Source organism: Misgurnus anguillicaudatus, chromosome 11 (assembly GCF_027580225.2).
Source record: "Misgurnus anguillicaudatus chromosome 11, ASM2758022v2, whole genome shotgun sequence".
NCBI lineage: Eukaryota > Metazoa > Chordata > Actinopteri > Cypriniformes > Cobitidae > Misgurnus > Misgurnus anguillicaudatus.
In genome coordinates, this window is record NC_073347.2 from 5031741 (window position 1) to 5038724 (window position 6984).

Genomic DNA, 6984 nt, shown 5'->3' on the forward strand with positions numbered 1-6984 from the left:
TTTGTTGTGACAGAGTCGTCAAAGCTCTGTAGCACGACCGCCATTTAGGAATGAAAATTCTCACAGCCAATTCATTCTCAATTCATTCATATTAAAATTAATTTAATACCTAATTACATAAAATACCCAAATACGTAAAAATTACATAAAAATGTTGTACTAAAGTACTTTTACTTAAGTAAAAGTAAAAAAGTAGATGTTTAATGTACTTAAATATTAAATATAAACCAAAAACTTGAAATTATGAAATGTATGGAGTAAAAATTATGATAATATGCGTTGGAATATAAGTTTTCCAAAATAAACACTGATAAAATACAGATACTTGAAAATTTACTTTTGTGTAGAAAGTAAAACACCTAAGTAGTGTCTGCCTCTGTCAATATGACATACTTAAAGAGCATAATACAAAGTATTTTAGGATGAAAGCAGTATTTTTCAATGTGTGGCAGCGTCCTGTATCATAACTAAATCTCTGCCGCTTATAACAAACACAAACCGTGTGCAAATCCGGCAAAAATTAGGGGAGTTATAATTCCTCATTAGAAATGAATGCAAGGGAGCGCACTGGAGACCCATCCAAGATGGCGGCCGCCCGATACGTCAGCTCCAATAGGCAGCTCAGTCAACGAGGTGTCTACGTATATAATGTCTATGTTGTCAACTACTTACTGACTAATCGATTTCCTCTTAAACGAATCCCTGATCTAAGTAAAACCTATTTTGTTCATCCCCTAATTTACCAAAATATACCTCTGCTGTCTTCAAACAATACAACCCGTTCATGTACATACATATTAAGAACCCAAGAGCTTTCATCACATCACAAAAAATACAACTTTTGTTAACTTGAGATAACGAGAAATTAAGTTGTGATCATGAGAAAACAAGCAAGCAAAAATAAAAATAGTACACAACATTGGCTTCAGTAAATGAACAAAACAGTCTGGATAACAACAGTATGCACTGCTAACTATTTATTATGTTATACATCCCTTACGAAAATGAAACATTTACATCCAACAAATGGTTAACGGTACTTTATTAAAACCATTGTTACCACAAAATAACCATGGCTTTGCTAATAGTACTCAATACACCAATAAACATGGTTACTACACTTTTACCTCATAAAAACCATAGTTAATTTTCGTGAGGGATAATAAAAAACAAGACCTCATACGGCGTAATTCTTATCTTAAATTGTGAGGATGTTTTATTAATTTTGGTCGCTTTTTTTGCGTATTCTGCCGGTCAAGAAAAACGGCGGGTAAAATATCAAGTACACGAGCACCACCTGGTGTGTCTACATGTACATGTGCATTAACAACACAATAACTTTATGTACACAACGTAAACTTATCAGCATGAAAGTCAGACTTTTTGCTTTAACTCGCATCTTACCTTTTTGGCGTTTCGCCTCATGTGTTGGATAAACATCCACCATCTCCTCCTCCTCCTCTCCTCCTTCAAATGGATTTAAAGAACCGGCAGCGCGCCCGACTTGTGACGAAAGTCCGAAATCAGGGACATAGTCAAAGTTCGGCACAGCATTCGGCAGATTAAAATCCATATTTTCAACATCAGCTCCTTCCATGTCCTTGTCGGACAATGGTGTTACAGGACGAAACATGATGTGAAAAGATAACTGCAGACTTAACTGTGCTTAGACTCGGTTCACAGAGGGTTGAAATCTAAGTAAACTGTCCTCCGTACACAGTGCGTCAAGCAGTTTAAAGTTGCGAACTATTTGAAAGTCTGCAAATTCACTTGATAATCTGTACAGTAGCGTTCGGAGTCAACCAAAGGCAAGCGTTCAGATCAGTCAAATGATACCAGTTTCATCTGGCTGAGCGTTTTATAGGCACCGATTGTGATGTCATAATGTCTCTATGACAACGATGTGTTCTACAGTATGGTTGTCATGGAGTTTAATGACTTTGTTCTGTTTACGGTTCAACTGTGATGAGTTATATATATATTTATGTCCCCTGTGTTGTTTAATTAAAACTATTTACAACGTTTGGACTTTTTATTGTAGATATATATATATATATGAATAAAATCTCTTTAATATGTCTTAATGCTTATTACTACTTTTTAAAATGTATTTTACAGTATGTATAGTTGCTATTTTGTATTAATATATTTAGACCTATTGTGTTATTCATTTACAACCATTAGATGGCGCTATGTTAATTACCAGTAATGTTAAAAGAAGAGAGTATTAGTCGAGAGTAAAACACAGACATGCTCAGATTGTATGGAGATTTTATTTAAATCATCAAAAAGCATCAAAGGTCATATATTTTAATGCATGATACATACGAAAGGTTTTTCATTGCTCAAAATCCTTCACACATATCAAATAGTTAAACACTGGCAAAAACAGACATTAAGTTAGCTAATAATCCCTCATCCCTTACAGCAGTTAAAGCATCAACAGAGTTACATATTGCTGGGTTTACTGCAGGGTTAAATTCACTAAACACTACTTAATATTAATTCCCAAACACATTAAAGGACATTTGACATGTTGACTGATGAAGAACCACCACAGAGACTAAAGGGTCATGGTGGTGGACAAAATATGAGATGAGAGGAAAAGATCTAAAAAATGTTTCCACTACCAAAATAATTTTTTCTGCCCAAACCAATTTTATGCAACAATCTCCTATCATTGGTCAGATAACATGAAGCCTAAATTAACCTCCTGAACCCGAGCTTTGGTTTGACTTTTTTTTCAGATTTTTACCAGCTATTTTGGGGAACCAATAAATATAATAACCAAATATTTTTCTTAGAACATGAAGCAGTGTATTTGTCCATGTTTGTGTATAACAGGTTCCAGTTACACAGAATTAAGTATTATGGTGCAAACAACAAAAACATTGATGTCCACATATGTGACATCCAGGTCTTAGGAGGTTAAATGTGGCATAATACAACTGTAAATAGAGATAGACCTTATTTAAAAATGTTACCTTATTAAAGATATCAAGATTATATTTTTAACATTATAGATTTTATGTAGAAATCTCTCAAACTTGCTTCACTGATACTCTGAACTTTATTGAACTACATCTAAACACAGTTTAAAAATTACCTTCATTCACTGTTGAATTTACCTTTAAGCTAAAGAAGACTGTACCATATACCATTAATCAATATAAAGCACTGTACCATACCACCAAAAACATGTTGAAATCATACTTTCTGTTAATGCTATTCATTTTTATCACCACTAGGTGGCGACTGTAGATCAAACATGCAGTCACTGTTTCATTTCTCTGCAAAGGTTTGAGTGGAGACGAGCACGTGGACCTGTGTGATAATAATAAGAGATTATTCAAAGACATATCACAATGAGGATAACTTTAGTATAGGGATAAACATTGCCTACTGAAAAACAGCTAAAACCAACCTAACCTAGTTGACCTGACCTCCCAGTTTGGTTTTAGCTGGTGTAGCAGGCTGGTTTTAGAGAGGTTTTTAGAGTCCACTTTTAGCTGTTCAGATCGAAAATCCAGCTTTACCAGACTGAAAGCTTAGACGAGTGGTCTTAGCTGGTTTACGCTGGTGCTGCACGCCTGGCAAAGCTGCATACATCTGGTTTTAGTTTCTGTGAGCTTTTTTCCAAACAAAAAATGTGCACCTAGAGAATCCAAATAGACACATGATAACAAAATAAGAAAGAGCACTACATACTACATGACTATCAATTCAAAACTTATCTGCACACAACAGCACAAAACTATTTCAGAAACAAAATTGTACATTATAACAAATTACTTGTTATGTTGAATGTGGTCGCTCGGGAGTCGGGAATGGACTCCAGTGATTATCTGTTTCAGTTGAAGGCCTATTTTACATCGCAAGGAGAAAACACACACACACACACACACACACACACACACACACACACACACACACACACACACACACACACACACACACACACACGCGGGTGCAAACGCTTTATAATTACAAATGCCTTATGTTTGCCAAATAACTTAATGCTCAACATTGCTGGTAATACTCATATTTTCCCCCACATATCTTATTTTCTTGTTTTTATATATTTTATGCATCAGATTCATAAAAGGGGTGTTGCAGGTTAAACACCACTATCGAGTACATGAATCACTCAAGATATATATCATTTTTTTATGTCTCAAAAATGGTCTTAAAGACCACTATTTTTTTACGTTTTTACGTTTTGGGGAGAAGTGGAGAAAGCCTCAGCCAGAGCCATAGAGATAGATGAGACATTTATTGCCGTTTAATACTTGCATATATCATTTGGAAATCATATATACATCGTAGTGTAGGGCAGATGGACAAGAGTGTGTTTTTGGAGCTGGACAATAAAACAATAAAACCACATTCTATGTTCCCGAGAGAGGGTGTTGTCTCTCTCCACAGGGGTCACTGATACCCAGGAACTGACCTGTATTTCTTCCCCTCTCAAAGATCTTGTTGCTGGAAATATACTAAACACATGTAATATTGAGTATATCATATGTTGTGATGATGGAAATACTGTTACAAGATGTTTGATATCTTTTTAAAGGTCATGGTGTGATGGGTAAAAAGAGGTCTAATTTCTTTAAGTCTAAGATAAGAGTATATTGGAGATTTAACTTTAAAACATATCCTTTGTCCTCTAAGAGGCGTGTCTTATAATCTTAAGTACAGATGGAGGGCGATCCCATTTGGTGACCTTTAGGGCCACGAGAAACTAAATGAAAAAACCATATTGACCATAACTCTCATTTAACTGGTGTATATAAGGAACAGTGACAAAGGACTCGGGGAAGCATCTGTATGTGTGTCTTTGATTGCCAGGTATGAATTTTACTTTGTGACTTTTCTTTATATGCTGATCTTTTTAATGAATGTTTGACTTGATGAATTTGAACAACTAAATGATTGATTTAAGTGTAACCTGCCTGGCATAATAAATTGTTAACTTTTATTCATTTTAAAACTTGTCGAGTCTTTTCTTGTATTTTAAGTATTTAAGAGAATATACAGAAGGGGGCCTAGATTAGTAAAATTACCTCTATTGAAAATATGATGTGTATAATTGCCTCACTTTATAGGTTGGATGGAGAAATGCCTCAACCTAAACTATAGATGGATCCTCTTATTTTCAATGTGTTTTGGAGAAACCTCTGATTTTAATTTAAGTTAGAAGGAGAATGCCTCTACGCCCAGCTGTACCTTAGCACCTTCAGGATTATAACTTATTCTCTATGTATATTTAAATAATTAAGAGAATGAAAACATAATAATAATGATACATATAAATTACGATCAGCATCAGAATAATATTGATAATTTATAAATTGGAGTCAGATTATAATTTAAGTACCGAGGTAAAATAAATAAATTGAAACCTAATAAATGGAATTATTATTGTAGAAGCGATGAGGAAGGAACGAACACGAGCACCCACTGCACTTGCATCCGTCGTTGGGCTGGTGGGTGGTACTTTACAGTAGGAAATATATAATGTGGTATACTGCAAAGTTACCATGCTAATTATTGTTTATGATATATGTGGAGATAAATAAAACTTCGCAAATTTGCTGCTGATTTGATCCATTCATGTCCTGACCACCAGGCTAGAGATTAGAGGTCGACCGATATGGCTTTTTCTCTGGCCGATGCCGATATTTAGAAATCAGGGCAGCCGATGGCCCATATGTTTGGCGGATTTTCTACATGTACAACATAATAATCAAAATGTTCGCATCATTAAGCAGATATTCTAAATGTAAAAATGTCACTATTTAAGTCAAAGTATTTAAAAAAAATGATGACTGGTCTTTCTGAAGAGTTTTACAACCTCTTCTGCAGCATGCATTTATCAGACACAGATATTACCTGACACTCTGCTGTCATCATCTATGATCAGTTTATTGCTTTGTAGGATAAAATCCTTATTTGGTAGACCTGATAAATTATTAATTCATCATAAAGTTAACATAGTAAATGTCTCTGTTTTTTAGTTGAGACTGTTATTTAGGGCAAATCAAACACAATTACATTCTCATTTCTGAGGCGCTATAAGTGACTGACAGTGACGTCTTGTGATGGGACAGAACTGGGGCACGTTCAATCTCACACCGGTGCACAACGTTTTGCTACGGTTTCCGGGTTGAACGACATGTTTCCTGGAAACGGTGTGCAACGGAATGCAACAGGTTTTAGAAGCGTTTTCTCTTGTTTGGTGGGTGTGTCAGAAATGTCGGCCCAATCAGCGGCAAGATGTATAAAACCACGCGGTAGTAAAGAGACAGCTTGCTCAATGGGTTCAAGTTGGAATGTTGTCTTTCATTCTGGACGGCAAGGTCAGTGACTGTAACATTGAGGGTCTTTTACAGTATTAAACACGCATTTATAACGATTTCATCAGTCCTCAGAAACATTTAAAAAAGAACACAAAGAATGGCCTCTCAGCTACCGTAGTTGCAACGCTTACGTCATCACAACAGGGCGTTCAACGCATCCCCGTTTCTGTTTAATAAACGTTGTGCAACGTTTTGTCGGGGCTGAACGCAGCCCTGTTGTTTCAACCGTTCATTCAAACGAATCCGTTCAAAGGAGTCAGTTCGCGAATCGGACGCGCTGTGCAGGGGCGTTGCACAAGATCCCGGGCCCTATGCATAGGCAGTCCTGATGGGCCCCTATGCCCTACCCCCATAATATATTCCAGACTTTTCAAGGGCCCTCGCTTCCTTTGGGGCCCTGGTAATCAGTACTGGTTTTACCCCAGTCCGACGCCCCTGGCGCTGTGTTGTAATCCAGGCTGAGCAGCGCAAAACTGTAAACAAAGTGTTACTGTAACAACACGAAAAACATTTCCTCGGTGGATATGATTTGGTCTTCCGACCTTTCGCCATCGACTCAGTTGTTTTGTTTTTTTCACTTGGGGCTGTTGCCATTTAATGTTACACACACAATCTGGTAGAGAGT

General features: G+C 36.4%; 1 long non-coding RNA gene across 3 annotated transcripts; it reads right to left on the bottom strand.

Annotated features, from left to right (window-relative positions):
- Positions 1-2254: 2254 nt before the first annotated feature.
- Positions 2255-6635, bottom strand: LOC141368769 (uncharacterized). Of its 3 annotated transcripts, XR_012372021.1 has the most exons (3): positions 3793-6633; positions 3425-3655; positions 2255-3324 (listed from the first exon to the last, which is right to left on the bottom strand). It is a non-coding gene; the product is annotated as an uncharacterized lncRNA (long non-coding RNA). The 3 variants fall into 3 exon arrangements; XR_012372020.1 differs by having other exon boundaries at positions 3430-6635; XR_012372019.1 differs by having other exon boundaries at positions 3425-6635.
- Between the last annotated feature and the right edge of the window lie 349 nt (positions 6636-6984).